The sequence below is a fragment of the Dendropsophus ebraccatus genome, chromosome 3, assembly GCF_027789765.1.
Source record: "Dendropsophus ebraccatus isolate aDenEbr1 chromosome 3, aDenEbr1.pat, whole genome shotgun sequence".
In the NCBI taxonomy this organism is placed as follows: domain Eukaryota; kingdom Metazoa; phylum Chordata; class Amphibia; order Anura; family Hylidae; genus Dendropsophus; species Dendropsophus ebraccatus.
In genome coordinates, this window is record NC_091456.1 from 136,242,714 (window position 1) to 136,259,660 (window position 16,947).

At 40.5% G+C, this 16,947-nt stretch overlaps 1 protein-coding gene across 4 annotated transcripts in view; it reads left to right on the forward strand.

Moving 5' to 3' along the window:
- PDE4D (phosphodiesterase 4D) overlaps positions 1-16,947 on the forward strand; it is a 968,497-nt gene that overhangs the window by 68,266 nt on the left and 883,284 nt on the right. Inside the window, exons 1-2 of one of the 4 annotated variants that reach the window (XM_069962737.1) lie at positions 7,579-7,605; positions 13,275-13,310. The exons of 2 other annotated variants lie outside the window; for them this stretch is intronic. The gene's annotated coding sequence lies outside the window, so the exon portion shown is untranslated. Of the gene's footprint in view, positions 1-7,530; positions 7,606-13,274; positions 13,311-16,947 lie in introns of those variants that run through there. One more of the 4 variants, XM_069962735.1, reaches the window with a different exon arrangement.

Here is a 16,947-nt window from a genome sequence, read left to right on the forward strand (position 1 = left end):
GGCGCTACACGGGATCCCGGCTGGAGCATATACCATGTCTATATGCTCCGTCCGGGATTCCATAGAACAATAGGCTATGTTCCCCTCCGCACAAAGTACAGCTGTTGTTGGTGATGGCAACAACGGCCGTACTTTTGCGTAGTGTGAACATAGCCTTAGACAGACCCTTATTCCTTATATTTAAAAATTCTATAATGACAAGGATTGCTCCACAGGACTAGTGCATAGCTAATGTGATACCAATATTCAAGAAGGGGTCAAATAGTGATCCTGGAAACTATAGGCCAATAAGTCTAAAATCTATAGTAGGTAAAGTATTTGAGGGGTTTGTAAGAGATGCTATATTGGAGTATCTTAATGAAAATAATCTTATAACACAGCACCAGCATGTATTTATGAGGGATCGGTCCTGTCAGACTAATCTGATCGGCTTCTAGGAAGAGGTCAGTTATAGACTGGACCTGGGGAAGGCTGTGGATGTTGTGTATCTGAACTTTTCAAAGGCATTTGGTACTATGCCGCATAAAAGGTTGGTCTACAAAATGAGGATGGTGGGACTGGGGGAAAACATATGCAAATGGGTAGGTGACTGGTTGTGTGATAAAAAACTGAGGGTGGTCATTGATGGAACATATTCAGATTGGGTTTTAATTACTAGCAGGGTACCACAGGGGTCAGTGTTGGGTCCACTTTTTTTAAATATTTTTTATTAATGATCTTGTAGAGGGGCTACAGAGTAGAATCTCCATTTTTGCAGATGATACTAAACTAGGTAGAGTAATCACCACAGAGGATGATAATATCATATTACAGAGGGATTTGGAGAAGCTGGAGGCTTGGGCGGTGAAATGGCAAATGAAGTTTAATGTGGATAAATGTAAGGTTATGCATTTGGGCCATAGAAATAATAAGTAAAGTTATGTGCTAAATAATAAAACACTGGGTAAAACTGCTTCCGAATAGGACCTGGGGGTATTGGTGGACAGTAAACTCAACTTTAGCGATCAGTGCCAGGAAGCAGCTGCCAAGGCTAATAAAATAATGGGATGCAACAAAAGAGGTATAGATGCTAAAAAATGAAAAAATAGTTTTGCCTCTTTATAAATCACTGGTCAGACCACACATGGAATACTGTGTACAGTTTTGGGCACCTGTATATAACAAGGACACAGCTCAACTGGAGCGGGTGCAGAGAAGGGCAAGGGAGAAGAAAAGGTCATTAAGGGAATGGGTGGGTTACAGTACCAGGACAGGTTATCAAGCTTGAGGTTATTTACACTAGAAAAAAAATGTCTTAGGGGAGATCTGATTACTATGTACAAATATATGAATGGATAGTACAGAGATCTTTGTAGGGGTCTTTTTACTCTTAGGTCTATAACCATGACAAGGGGGAATCCTCTACGTCTAGAGGAAAGAAGATTTTACCATCAGCATTGACACAGGTTTTTTACTGTACATGCGGTAAGACTGGGGAACTCTCTGCCACATGATGTGGTCATGGCCGATTCATTAAATAAGTTCAAGGGAGGCCTGGATGCTTTTCTTGAACAATGTAATATTACAATTTATGGGCATTAGATTTCTGGTGATACATTGATCCAGAGCAGGGGTGTCAAACTCAAATACACAGTGGGCCAAAATTAAAATATTTGACAAAGTTGCGGGCCAACCTTGATAATTATTGAAGCACGAATGCGGTGTTCCTGGGGCACTGTCAGTGGTGTGTGTCTCCCAGCACTGTGCACTAGGATAAATGACATGATAAATTGCTATGATATGATTAAACCCCAACACATGTAATAGCCACCCCCCCCAATAGTGCCCTATGTAGTAGCCAACCCAACCAAAATTGCCTGACATAGTAGCCAGCCCTCCTAATAGTGCCCAAATAGTAGCCAGCCCCCCAAGTGTCCTATATAGTAGCCAGCCCTCCAAAATAGTCTCTTATAGTAGCCAGCCCTCCCCAATAATCTCCTACAGTAGCCAGCTCTCCCTAATAGTCTCCTATAAAAGCCAGCTCTCCCCTATAGTCCCATATAGTAGCAGCCCAACCTCATGGTCTCATATAGTAGCCAACCCACCCCATAGTCTCATATAGTAGCCAGCCCTACCCCATAGTCTCTTATATGTAGTAGCCCACCCTCCCCCATAGTCTCGTTTATAGTAGCCATGGTGGGCCAAATGTAATTTAAACTCTGAATTGCCTGGCGGGCCAAATGTAATGGCACTGCGGGCCAAATTTGGCCCGCGGGCCAGAGTTTGACATGACTGATCCAGAGAATATTCTGATTGCCATTGGAGTCGGGAAGGAATTTTCTCCCTGTGATGGGGCAGTTGTCATCTGCCTCATAGGGGTTTTTGCCTTCCCCTGGATTAACGCAGTAGGGTTTCCCTAGGTTGAACCTGATGGACTCTTGTCTTATTTTAACCTAATTAACTATCTTACTATGTTACTTTTAATTAGTAATTGTTAAAAATCGCCTTGTCTTATAGGACCCTTACTCTTTGCTGGAGCCAGTGCTTGCACGTTACAACCTTTTCTGTAACATACTCCCTGCAATTGGAAATTTTGCCACACGTAACCATGAGTAATGTCTTCTCAAGTACCTACACCACAGTTAACCAACCTGTATATGACATCTAATCCAGAGAATAATCTAATTAGATTGTATATATTCAGCTCCACTAGGGCTTACATCATATTGAGAGACCTTCAGTCAGTACAATTGCTTACAAAGTGACTACACGGGCAACTGTAAATTTTTTGTCTAATTTTACATAGTGACTTTTAGTAAAGTTTACCTGTTTGCAAGTTGCCAGTGTGTCCGGGCTGTCTCAGTTGCGCACACACAACATCAAAGGTACGTCCCCAGGCACCTAACACAAGTCTTCCCTCGAGCCAATGACTTCCTACATTGTGCAGATCCCCCCCCCCCATTTATGAAAGTTTCTTTAGTCCACTGGGGGATATACAGGAGGATCCCCTCTCTTTCCGTTTGAATGCTGTGATTATCACTATTAGGCATTCAGAAGGTTACACAGTGGATATCAGAGGCATTGCCATTGGCGTTACTGCTACTAGGATCATACTTTATTATTGTTACTGGAATTACATTTTTTTTTTACATAGTAATTGCTAATAGTAGAATGGGGCTCTGTGCACAGCACTGTTTTCTCGTCATTATGCTGATCCCTTGTTTTCACACAAAGAAAGAAACATTTCTATAAATGTGCCCTTTTGATTTTAATGGGATTTTCCTAATGGCAAACACTCTTAGTTGGCATCAGTTTGTCTCCATGCTGTCATGTGTTTTTTTTTTTGCTGCCAGAATATTGTAGTCTGCTCTGCTATTCTGTCTGGAATTAAAAAAGAACCTGTTTTTCAGTTATTTTTAGAGGTAGACTATAGAAGAATATTTTTTCTCAGTTTTCCAGAAAAGGTGATAAAGATTAGACTGGTGGAACCCTTTAATGATCACTAGTATAGCTGGCCTGAGTACTTTATCCCTTCTCAGGAGAAGCCACTGCTCCCACTGCTCTCTGCACCAACATATGCAGAGAGTGAATGACCTCCTGACTATTGCTAGGTTGTTCCTTAAATGGGCAATATACCTTGATCCTATTAATTTCAATGTTTCTTTTGAACGCTATTTTTTGTTCTCTTCACAAACTTACCTTATCACCTTGAGGACCCCGGCAAGGCGGATGAAATGTGTCGGGGGTTAAGGGACCTGTATATGTTTTAGGGACATATAGAGTGATTTACAAAGGTAGAACATGAGATAGGGGTCTCCCTTTTTAGGGCGAGTGCCCCAATCTACCCTGAGCAAGCAGGGGTAGTCACCCATTCTATTTTCCTTGGCTAGGGTTTATTAGGGCCAGCTGGTCCCATTCTGGAGTTTCAGCTTCACCCCTACAAAACCACCATTCAACACTGGTCTGTGACTACCCCCGAACAATGGAACTGGTAAGAACATCTTTTCCTTATTATGTGTAGCATAGAATGTATGGTTGTTGTTTTTTTCATGGAGAATATTTGTATCATATTTTCTGGTGTATAAGACGATTGGGCGTATAAGACGAGCAGATTTTCCAGGGTTCAAAAGTCGTCTTAAACGCCAAAAAATGTTAACCCCTGCCTGATCTTCTACATCCTATTCCCGATGCAGGCAGCATAGTACAGAGACACTGCCTCTGCGGCAAGTCCCCAAATCCTGTCATTCAACCAAAGCTCTGCCGGCAGCCAAGCATCTCGGAGGATTTCCGGCGCAGGCAGTGTCTCTGTACTATGCGGCCTGCATCAGGAAGATGATGGAGGAGATACATGGCTGCCGGGAGAGGAGCTGCTGGGGACTGGTGACAGGTGGGTTCATGTTTTTTTTTTGTCTTCAAGAGGAGGAGGTTGCGTGCAGGCAGTTGCCTTAATAGCGATGGCAGCATATAGTGGGGATGTGGCCTTGGCTGTTTTTGAGCTCCCCCATCGTATGCGGTGACCAATATCTGGTGTATTAGATGACCTCTGACTTTTGGGGATATTTTCCAAGATTCAAAAGTCATTTTATATTCTAGAAAATATGGCATTGACATATTGTGGCTTCTAGTGGCTAGGTGCCACAATGGAATCTTTATGTTTGTGGGGATTTTCCTTAACATCTTTTGACTAAAGGTTATGCTTTAATTTATGGAGACACCCCATTCTGTGATTTTGCTCTCACCTATTTCGCCATAACAAGGTGGAGTTTGTACGAAGAATTTGTTTGGCATACAACTTTTTAAAAAGTTATGGAAACAACTAAGCACCGACTTCCTTTCTGGTGTACATCCTGTAACAGACTTTCCTATGTTAGGGGTTACAAGAAGGTGCAGTGGTTGGCTAAATTCCTTGCTAGAGCGTACACAGAAACAGAAAGTCTGTTATGAGATATACAACAGACAGGAAGTTGAGCTACTAGTATATACTGACCTAAGCAGTGTCTGAAATACTGAACAGAATACTATGTGTAAACCTTAATGTTAATAATAATAATTACTTCTATTAAAAAATCTTAAGCCTTCCAGTACTTATCAGCTGCTATATGTGCTGCAGGAGGTGTTGTATTCTTTCCTGTCTTACACAGTATTCTCTGCTGCCACCTCTGTCCATGTCAGGAACTGTCCAAAGTAGGAGAGGTTTTTTTATGGGGATTTGCTACTGCTCTGGACAGTTCTTGACATGGACAGAGGTGGCAGCAGAGAACTTTGTGTTAGACTGCAAAGAATGCACAGCTTCCTGCAGGACATGCAACAGCTGATAAGTACTGGGAGGCTTAAGATTTTTAAACAGAAACAATTTACAAATCTATATAACTTTCTGACAATAGTTATGACGAAACAATTTTCTTCTTTGGTGTACTGCTTTAATAAAGAAGTAGTCTTTTTTATTATCATTATTTTTATTCTGTTAATAATAAAGTATAGTAGACTCTTTATATTCATTGTTGGAATCAGCAGCTCTACTAGCAATATTCTATAATACCTCTGCTATTGTATGCTTTTGTGTGTAATCAATAGGAAGTTTCCTAGCAGCCTTTTTAGGAGTTCTCGTGATTTTTTTTTTAGTTTGTTGACTTGGTAGTGATTGTACCGCTATGCCTGGGTTGGTGTGCATGAATCAGAAAATCAGTCATTTGCAAACAGTGAGAATACACAGGCACTGACAATATTGGCAGGAATTACTTCTGGCAGGATCCAATGTGACAGAGAAGAACCTTTTCATTTACAGACGAGGTCAACTAAACCAATTTAGTTTCACTTATTCTCCTTCACATAATAACCTTTATTTGAGAGGAAATGAACTCAGCAGGCATAGCCGTGGAGCTTAGATCCCCAGCACTCCAAACAATTTAATTGCAGAAACAGTTCTCTATTAGGGTGACACGCTTGCCAATCTTACACAAGGATTACGCAGGGACCTGGTACTTACAGCCGTGGACAAGACTCCCCAAAACTGACCCTTGGAAAAGGTAAATTTTGTGTGATTGGGACATGTGTGTTGCAGCCGTCCCCCTGCTTGTTATACTTGTGTTACACATGGAAGCTTCATCCTCACTGACGCTGCTCATCACTGATCACTGTCCAATACTGTAAATGCAGTTGTAGTTTAAACTTCTTTATATTTGGATGTGTGAAAGTACTGAGGAAGGGAAACTAATCTGTCTGGGTAAATCATGGGGGGATCCCCTGCAGGATTGCCACATGTTTGTCAATTCTCAGTCTGTAACATAGGCAACTTTTGGCAAGTGTATAGTATGTTGTATAAAAAAGCATTGAAACTGGGGGAGGTTGTGCACCTTATTGTGAATGTGACAGAGAAGGGATAAATTATTATTCTGCTTTGTAACAATTATAATTTGTCAGTTCACAATGTGTTTATATGACTTGCCAACACATCAGTCCCAGGAAACAGGATATTTTAAGCCACCCAGGAATTTCAAGGAAAAACACACCTTTAACTACCTAGTGTACACCTCGCCAGTTTTGTGGTTTAGTTTGCGGGACAGGACAGGGGCTGATGGTAAGCATGGTATTAGTATTCTGAGCTATTTATATATATTTGAGAGTCGGTGCTGGGGCAAATGGTAAAATGGATCCATAGACCCCCATATGCCCAACAATGGCCAAAAGTGTGTCATTCTGGCTTCCACTTGGGATGTTATTCGGGTCTGCTAGGTGGAAGAGTGCAGACCTCTGTGCTAATCCATTGAGCTGGATGCAGCAAAAGCTTGTATAACGAGTGGTTTCAGTATGGGTTCCTTTGTATGATGGGTACCATTAGGTGCCATATGCAATAAGCGTATCTTAGAAGCACATTGAGGGCTTCCTGATGTGCATGTTTACCACCGATGCATAAAGTTGAAACTAATTGACTTTAATGCTTTGGCTTCTATATCTGTCCAATTTGATTACTTCTAGTACTTGACTTTGTCTTTGCTATATCCTTTGGCAGTCCTTTGAGAGTAGCCATGGAACTGCCTCTGCTACCTGCAATCACTCTAATTGTCCACTATGTTTTATCTGTATCTGTATCAAAATTATTATTATTATTATTATTATTATTATTCAGATTTAATTTCTAAATAATGAAAATATTCTGGGGCCAGCACAGTACAAGAAATCTAACTGAGTAGGGTCCTACAGGTTAAACCTACTAACTACTTTAACTAGGCCTTTAACAACATGTGCAGGTTTTGCCTGTCCATGATTTACAGTATGTCTATAATGTTCTGTAAAAAAAGAAAATTTGTCAATGTATTTTATTGTAGCGATAGACCCATGAAAGCGTATTATACCAGTGTAGCTAGGCAAAATATAAAACCCCTTTAAATGATACTGTCACCCCCCCCCCCCCCCCTTATGCACAGGCCTAGGTGGTGCACATTTAATACATACCTGTAAAACACTTGTCTGTGTCTTCTTTCTGCTCTAAAATCGCTTCATATCATTGTTGGGGCTTAATGCAGTTGGGCCCCATCTCCTGGCTGGGGAGAGGCACCAACTGTCGTAAAGCCCAACCTAGGTGACACTGTCCACCAATGATATGAAGACAAAGACACTTTTATACAGGTAAAAATATCAAATGTGCAACAACTAAGCTTGTGGATGGTGCAGAGAACTGCACATAAAGTAAGGGGGGGGGGGGGGACAATATCACTTTAAAATCAGAAGCAAGTGGAGGAGGTGTTGGATGATGATACCTTCTAGTCCCTCTTTCCCACTTCCTCTCTCACTTGTGTACCTTTGTGCTATAGTTTATGTTATGTAGCTGGTATCCATCTGATTTCAACAAATTTACTTTGAAGAAGCCCCCCTATTGAAAGATAGAAGAGAAAAGGGATGTCCTCTATAGACAGGTTCTGTCCTTATCCAAACATGTTTATCCCAGCCATGACTAAATTCACTTACTGTGGATTTACCAACCACATCTGCTGAATGATTGTTCTAAGTGGCTACTACTTTTTCAATAAAAGTTATTTTCACAATGTTTATAAACTTTCCTCCAATTTATATATGTGTGCTTTCTAGTAGCAGTATGTCTGTGTGCTGTATGTAGTTGATCGGCAGGGCAGCTGGGTGTCAACTGGGTGTTAGCCCATTGTTTTCTTCAAGTTCTACATGAGGGTTGAGGCACAATCAGGTGTCCCAGATGCTGCAATGTCTAGCTACTAGAGAGGAGCGAACCTCGAGCATGCTTGGGTTCATCCAAACCTGATCACTCTGCATTTGGTTACTGGTGGTTGAAGAAGTTGGATGCCGCCCTAAGGGTGCCTGGGAAACATGGATACAGCCATATTTTCCCAAATTCCCTAGGGTGACATCCAATTTCTTCAGCCAACAGCAATTAAATGCAGAGTGTTTAGGTTTGGATGAACCTGAGCTTGCTCGAGACTCGCTCATCTCCACTAGCTACATGTTAGGAACCGGACAGCAGGACAAGACAAGACAGTGAGCCCTAAGCTCAGCCCCGCCCACTGTCCTCTACCTACTTGCCACTATCCGCCCTAAGATGGCGCGAGCAACTGGACGGCAGTCCCTGCACTGGCTAGGTGAAACACAAATACAAAACAGACAGACAAACACAATGAAGAAAAGTCTACCAGCCGGGTCACAACAGTCGGGCAGCAAAAGTACAAAATCAGGATCCAAAGGCGTAATTAGAAAACAGGCAATATGATCAGGGGCAGGCAGCAAGCAAGGGAGGTCAGAGGTACAAAGCAGTAGTCAGGAGATGCAAAGAAACAGAATCCACAAGCAGGCAGAGACTAAGTCAATAACCAGCAATAAGTGCACAGGCTGAGGTTTGTTATATAGGAGACCAGGGCTCTGGTCCAGAACGTAATTGGACTATCCCCCTGATCTCCAAGCACAGACAGCTGAGAACAAAACAGATCCACTGGCAGGAAGACCTGTCAGTCACAGCAGAACCAAAACACAGATTAACCCTGACATGGCCAGACAGAACTCAGCAGGTGAAGTCAGGTGTGTCTCCCAAAGAGAGCAAATAAACCAGTGTTCAGACACAGCAAAACAAAACACAGAACAGAATAAGAGAATATCAGCGCCTTCTCGGCCGCACAGCACGAGCAGAGGGACGCATAACGCTGCGCAAAGATACCATCCTGACACTACATCTCTGTTTAAAAAGAACACTATAAACAAATACGTAACTGATATTATAGTGTTAGGCCTAGTGCAGGGCCTGCAGGAAGGCCTGTATCATGCACCCCCCTCCCTCAGGTCCTATATTAATAGGATTTTCATTTAAAGCTGATTTTTCAGTTTTGATCCTCTAAAGCCTCTGTAGTGTGCATGTATTTAAAGATCAGTGAGCTGGTAGCATCTTATAGAATTACTCTAATTTAAACAATGTGATTTGATGGCTAATTCCTTCTTCCTGTCCCATTACTATGCTGTTAGATCAGTGTGCTTCCTTTTATATACTGTCTGTATTAATGTTACATCACATGTATGGGAATAAGGCAAAGCGTTTATTAACATCCAGAATAATAGTACTTCTATAAAGCTGGTGGCATGATTCTGTGAATTAGGTAGAACAGAAAATATATAGGGCCATTTAATATGCTGATGAAAGGGCCGCAGCACTCCAATTGGTATAGTTCACTTCAGTGTTTATTTCCTACCACAGTAAAACAAAGTGTGCCGCTTCAGCCCGACATGGAGACTTTCTCACGCATATAAAATTGTGAACACACATGATTTATTATGTGACCTCAATCATCATTAGCATATCAAATACAATTTGTATAAAGAGAGTGTCCAATCTCTTTTGAAATTGATGTATATATACCTTTGGGTTTCCAAGAAGAGAGGCCCTTATGTCCTTCTTATATGCTTCCCTTGGGTGTTCCCCTGTTTCTTTACAGTATGTTCTACTTGATGTGGTATACTTAATTTTCCTTCCCTTTTTCTTTTTTTTTCTTTTTATGTTTCGGTATATGAAAATCCTAATAAATCTTGAATATGAAAAGGGAAAAAAAAAAAAAAAGTGTGTCCAATACAAGTGTATAGTCCCTACATAAGGGAGCTCCATGTTCCTAAACAATAAATACAATACATGCTAGGTGTCAAAAACCAATTTTAATATCATGTCTATGTGTATAAAAAAATATTATACATACAGTACCTTCCACCATAAGCCACTGCCTTCTTATTAAATTTGCTTCATGGTGACAGATGGTGCTAGAAGTCTGGGCTAAACTCCAATGTGCCTGCTCACAACAAATCCACACTGCCACTAGGGTAGAATGCAGTGTGGTCACTCTGCATGATCAATCAATAAAGTTTTAAAACAAAACCGCTGTCATCACTACGTATGTCTGCTCTGACAACTAAGACTCAACACATTGCTTAAACACTTCTGGAAACCTTCGGAACTCCTTCCAGGGAAAACTCTCTCCCACCGTATTCATCCCCTGCCCGGACAGTGTATTGTATTGGCTCACATTGGCTGTATATTAAAGTCAGCAGGGTACTCGGAGATGCGATACTATGCTTAGAGTTATGGGATGGGGGTGGGGTGAACACATTTCTGCATATGAGAAAAACGGTGCTTGTGTACCTCCTCAAGTCCACACTATATAAACAAACATTAAGAAGTATTCGCCGGGGGCATATGGTGGTCTTCATCTGCATTGATTTCTTATTTTATAAGCTCCAAAGTCATCTGAAAAGATTAGGATAGGAAAATTTGATATACTTACCATACAGTTAGTAGACGCTTGACCACTATACTTAAAAAATTTCTGTATTATATGACTCAAAGTAGTTTTCCCATCTTAGGTTAAGATGACATAAGATTAGAAAATACTTTGACATTAGGATTAATAGAGGTCTGTTGTAGCACTGTGTTCCCTTCCTATTTTCCCCTGAGCAGTGGTATCCTTGCAAACCGGCTATTCGGACAAATGCACCCAATGCAATCACTTGAAGAAGGTTATGATTCACAGCAGGTGACTGAGGCACCACCATGTAGACAAAAATACTAAGCCAGGTGCAGTGCTACCCTAAAACTACATCTCCTTCCAAATAGTTTAGTGGGGATCCTAGAGGTCAGATCTCTGGTAAAAAAACAAAAAAAACAGAAAAAAACAAACAAAAAAACAATGGCCTATTCTTGTAACATGTCGTAACTTTCTAAAAAGCCCCTTTAAAGTGTTACTGTCAGATGGACATATCAAAAGTTTTGCTCCATTGGGTTCTTGTTGCTGGGATTCCTACTGATCACAAGATATACCTGGGAGAAGGACTTTGTTGTACGCTTCATTTTCATTTAAAATTACGATTGTAATCATTACTGTCATCTCAAAAATTTTTGAGATGTAAGGATATGCCCACACTACGGAATGGTTTGGAAGATTCCGCCGTCCACTTGAAGAATGAACACGCTCATTCTGCCAAACCATAGAATGAAGCCTATGGGACCAGTGGACCGCTAGCGCGAGCAGGGGCGGCCTGTGGAATTCACGACTGATGATCCGCCAGGATAACGTAGTCTGGACATACCTTTACATGTTAAGGCTATGTTCACACGTCGTAACAGACTGGCCGTTCTGTGACCCCGGCCGGTCTGTGCCCGAATCATGACAGCCGGTACTTAAGTACCGGCCGGATGATCCGTCCGGCCGCAGAGCTCTGATGCGGGCGCATCAGTGCGCGCCCGCATCAGAGCTTCCCATAGCCCACAGTGAAGCAAGCGGCCAGAGCCGCTTGCTTCACTGTGTGAACTGACAGGTCTTTCTGCGGCCGGAATTCACAGAATTCCGGCCGCAGAAAACTGACATGTCAGTTTTTTTCCGGCACCGCATGGGATCCCGACCGGAGCGTATACGATGTGTGTACGCTCCGGCCGGGATCCCATTGCACATAAGGCATTGTTCGACTCCGCAAAACTATGGCCGTAGTTCTGCAGCGAGAACTACGGCCTTAGTTTTACGTAGTGTGAACATAGCCTAAAAGTTTTTGAAATGACACCAATGCTTTAAGGCTTTACGATTGTAATTTTGAGTGAAAACAAAAACAGTTCACAGATGGAAAAAAACAACATATTTTGCAAAAGCAGGTGGTGATTGATGCATGTTCTTTATATGGCCATTTTACCCTTGACTTCAATGAAGGGCTTTATTATATTAAAAAATGAAGATAAGATGAAAGAAAAGATGCTAAATGAAAACTTGTGTTGTCATTAAGGGTTTAAGCTTATTTAATAAAGGATCTGATCTCATGTCATTATCAAAACATTAGAACTAAAATATGTTCCTATACATAATTGAAGAAATCAATTAGAAATTCAAGTCTTCACATACAGCTATTCGCTTTATTGCATTACTTATAGCTGCTTCAAACCTCTGTTAACAAATCTTTATAATCTGGGGATTTTAGAAAACGGCAGAATGTGGAAATGATGTGGGAGCCATGAGACCCATTAAGCTTTCTGGAATATTTGCAGAATAAAAGCCCAATCAGTTCAGTGTTCCTTGGGGTACAGAGAGAGCTGGAGTCTCTTAATATGATGGACAGCACTGTGTTTACTGCCCGTAAATCCATGTTGAAATTACAATGTTTTGTTTACAGATTTTTTAATATTATCTAATTAAAAAAATAAAGTCTTCCAGTACTTATCTGTCCTACAGGAAGTGGTATATTCTTTCTAGTAGCAAATTCTCGTAGAAAACTCTCCTGCTGGACAGTTCCTGTAAAGAAGAGAGGTGGCAGCAGAGAGCACTGTGTCAGACTGAAAAGAATGCACCACTTCCTGCAGGGCATACAGCAGCTGATATTTACTGGAAGGCTTGAGATTTTTGTTAATAGAAGTATTTTACAAATCTGTATAACTTTCTGACACAGTTGATTTAAAAACTATTTTTTCCCCTTTGGAGTACCCCTTTAACCAAATCTCCACCCTTGTGTCATACAGTTTCCCGACTCCCAGCATCATACTGGATGCAGGGTGGAGGTTTCTGCTACAGGCCTTCCATGTCTTCCGTGGCCTAAGGCCTTACACATTTTGGCAGTCATCCATCACAGAAAATTAAGCACAGGAGGAAGCCTCTTCCCCTCAATGGCATGCTACACCCATCCCTGCCTACGGGTATGGGGTGCACAAGGGAAGAAGTTGTTATAGGAGCTTTTCCATGAACTATAACAGAACACATTATTAGATAAATCATTTCTGCTTTTATACCTATTTTGCCTTTTTTTCCCCTTTTCTTTTACAGAATGTGAGCCCAGCCTTAATGTGATTTACATTCCATGTGAGTCATTTCTATATGTAAATGTTTCGCAGGTTAATGGAAGTTTAATTTACATGAAATCTAATTATAATTAGACTCCGAGCAGGATCAGGTTGATGATTTGAAGTGGATAGATCTCTATTGATGAACTGATGTAATTAAGATTGGATGAAAGTCTAGAGAGGGAATCATAATAAAAGTACAGATTACAATTGATAAATGATACGGCATATACACTTGTACCGGATTATTTATGAATTAAAAGGACATTCAGCGGAACTCATTTAAAGGCAAATTACCATAAATTTTATATAATAATAATATAATAGGATCTAAAAACATTGGAGCATTTAAATTGAAGAACTCTTGTGGCGCCCGATGACAACATAGATACATAGAGAGTAGGAGAATTAAAGGTAGATTGTTCAAGTTCATCCTCCTATACTTCTATAGTGGGCGACTACATATAGTCATATGTGGCATAAACATCTCCCAACAGAGTATTACCACTAGTGATGAGTGAATAGCTATTTGATCGAATAGTACGCTATTCGTGCTATTTAATTGCGTTTGAATTTTCGAAAAAATATTCAAAAAAATATTCGATTTGCCCTCCCACATCCCCTGGCGCTTTTTTCCAGCCAATAAACATGCAGGAGGGAGGGACAGGCCCTAGGAAAATGCAGGACTTTAAAAAAAAACTCTAACTGTGATTGGCTGACTAAACTATGTCACCTCCTGGGTATAAGAATAGTCATTTGAGATTCGTGTCACTTGCTGATTGGATATAGATAGTGACAGGCTGTATACCAGGGAGAGAAAGCTTTTGGGTGAAGTTAGGTAGGATGGGAGCCCTAAAAGCCCTTGTTTGGGCTAAAAATATAAAAACCATATATTGAGAAGCTGTTGTGAGACAGGCAGTGTGTTCAGACATCTACTGATATGTATACGGCCGTATACTGTGAGTGAGGAATAATACCTGTTATCTTGCTACTACTGATTTGCACAGTGTGCGCCCTGTAAAGACGTTTACCAGCCCTTTAATTTTATTGTTGTTAAAACAATTACATATCCGGCATACGGCTGTATACTGTGATTGTGGGATAATACCTGTTGTCCTTTTACTACTGATTTGTAGTTATCGTTAATTTTCGTTATTACGTATTTTACACTGCACCTGACCTGATCAGTATGCAAGTGCGTACTGCTTGACCGAAACGTACGCTTCTACTTTACGTACATAATTTGTTTGTGAATCTTCGGCGTACAATTGGGAAAATTGGGATGTTGGCTGATCACTTGTGTTAGATGCGCCCAGACATGCTTCCCCAGCTGTCCCATATGCATTACAGAGGTGTTGGCATCATTTCCTGAGGTGTCATTGTGCACTTGGTGACCTCCTAGTGGCCGAATATTGATTTCCAGGTCCCAAGTATTTTTCTCCCATAGACTATAATGGAATTCGATATTTGTTTGAATATACGAATATCGGGAGCTATATGAATCGAATTTCAAATTATTGAATGTTTCTCTATTCACTCATATCTAATTACCCTCCCATCTTGGAATAGTTCAAGCCAAAAGGAAAGGAAATGGGTCAATGTTGCTTTAATGTTGAGTTTAGGCACTTATCAAGGTTTAGAAACACATGGTGACTTTCTTCTTTTGTCCTCAGTTTGGGTGTGAATTTTGCAGGATAATCCTGGATAACCCCTTTTAAGACAACAGTTTTTTGGGATATATGATGTTTTTGGACTAATTTGAGCAGAGCAGGAGAAAACAAATGTCATTAAATAAACTGGTTTTAGAAAGTTATACTGATTTGTAAGTTACTTCCATTTTTAAAAAACAAACAAAACTGAAGCCTTCAAGTGTCAGAAACTGTTCAAAGCAGGAGAAGATTTCTATGGGGACTTGCTAGTTCTATGGGGACAGTTCCTGACACAGACAGAGGTGGCAGCAGAGAGCACTGTGTCTGACTGAAAAGAATACACCACTTTCTGCAGGACATACAGCAGCTGATAAGCACTTGAACACTGGATATTTTTAATACAGAAGTCATTTACAAATCTGAATAACTTTCTGACATAAGTTGATTTGAAACATTTTTTCCCCTTCGGAGTACCCCTTTAATTCTCTACACAACACACTGCATTTTTATGTTCTTGATTCATCTGATTAATAATAGAAGACAAAAAGCATTATCTCAATGTCTCTTTATTTTATAAAGTGAGCTTTTGTCTCTAGAGATTTGGTTGATTGTTAATAGGATGATCTGTCTTTCTATCTTTTTTTCTTTCTTTCTATTATTGAAAAAGATGTAAGATCTTTTATATACAAACTTGTAATCACTTGACTCCACTGTCTTTGATGCTATTTGCTGCAGATCTATCCTGGTCATGAGACACACTATTGCTCGCCTTGTTACCATATAGTTCTCATTATTGTGCATCTGTCCATCACATGACTAAGTATGGATTGTTATCTACTGGATCTTTAACCTCTTGAAAGGGTTGTCCAGCCTTTTTGCAAAGGAAAGCTTTAATTTACCTTTTAGTAACTGTGGAGATCATCTATAACTTGGTTTTCTGGTAAACGTCCAATGCTTTCTATTTCTTTCTTGCACAGAGCCCATGGCAAACCTTGCCATCACTATTTGTAATTTATCCTGATGTTAGCTGTTACTATAGGCAATTTCCCCTGACAACAGGCAGTGAACAGCAGATTGTAAGAAGTAAGACTCCTAGTGGACAAAACATGTGAACTGATTTGTAAATAATGAGTTACAAATAGATAATAAACAAGCACTACTTACCTTTCCCCAGACTCCTTTAATGCTACATTACATATTTAACCATCAGAAGCAATGCTAACTTCACCCACTATGACAGTCGGAGTACGTTTTGTGCTCATGCCCAGTTCCTTATTCCAGCTCCTAAGATTAGAGATCATTGTGGAAAAAACAAACAAAATAGACCTTTCTTTACAATAATTTGGATATTACTGTTTTACCTAATAAATATTTCATTTACCATGTATTTTCGGGTTTTAATAAAGCACCTGGTAGTCCTGGCTCCCTGCTTCTATTGATTGGTCCTTATGGACTCGGCACTCTATTTGCACAGGGTGAGTTGGCTACAATGCTCATCTACTCTATGATGCATACCGTAGCCTTTGTATTCTAACACTATGTGCAGGTTGTTTTTATTATGCCTATAGTGGAACAACAGAGAAGTCTTCAGATAATCATTGGACTTTGATCGGGCTTACCCCTTCAGGGTTATTCTTACTATCCTGACCTAATTCCCCTGCTCTTATCTGCTACAGTTTCCATCTTTGATGCTTATATAGATACATGTCTTGTTGGCTTTCATGTCTCTAGACATACTTCACATTCTTTTTCCACAGTACACCTTACAAGCCCAACAGTCCGGCTTATGGAGACCCAACCATGCACCATCACCTCTTATAAGGCCATACAGGTTCTTTCCGCTTTGACAAATTTCTACCATAGATTTAGCCTCCATATGGAGGCCCTTCCTTTCCTTGGAATACTCTCAGTGCCTCTCTGATTGTCCCTCATCTCCCTGAAAGTGAACAGTGAAATCTACGACAAAATAGCAGAAAAAAATCTTGACAAACTTAAAATGATACACAA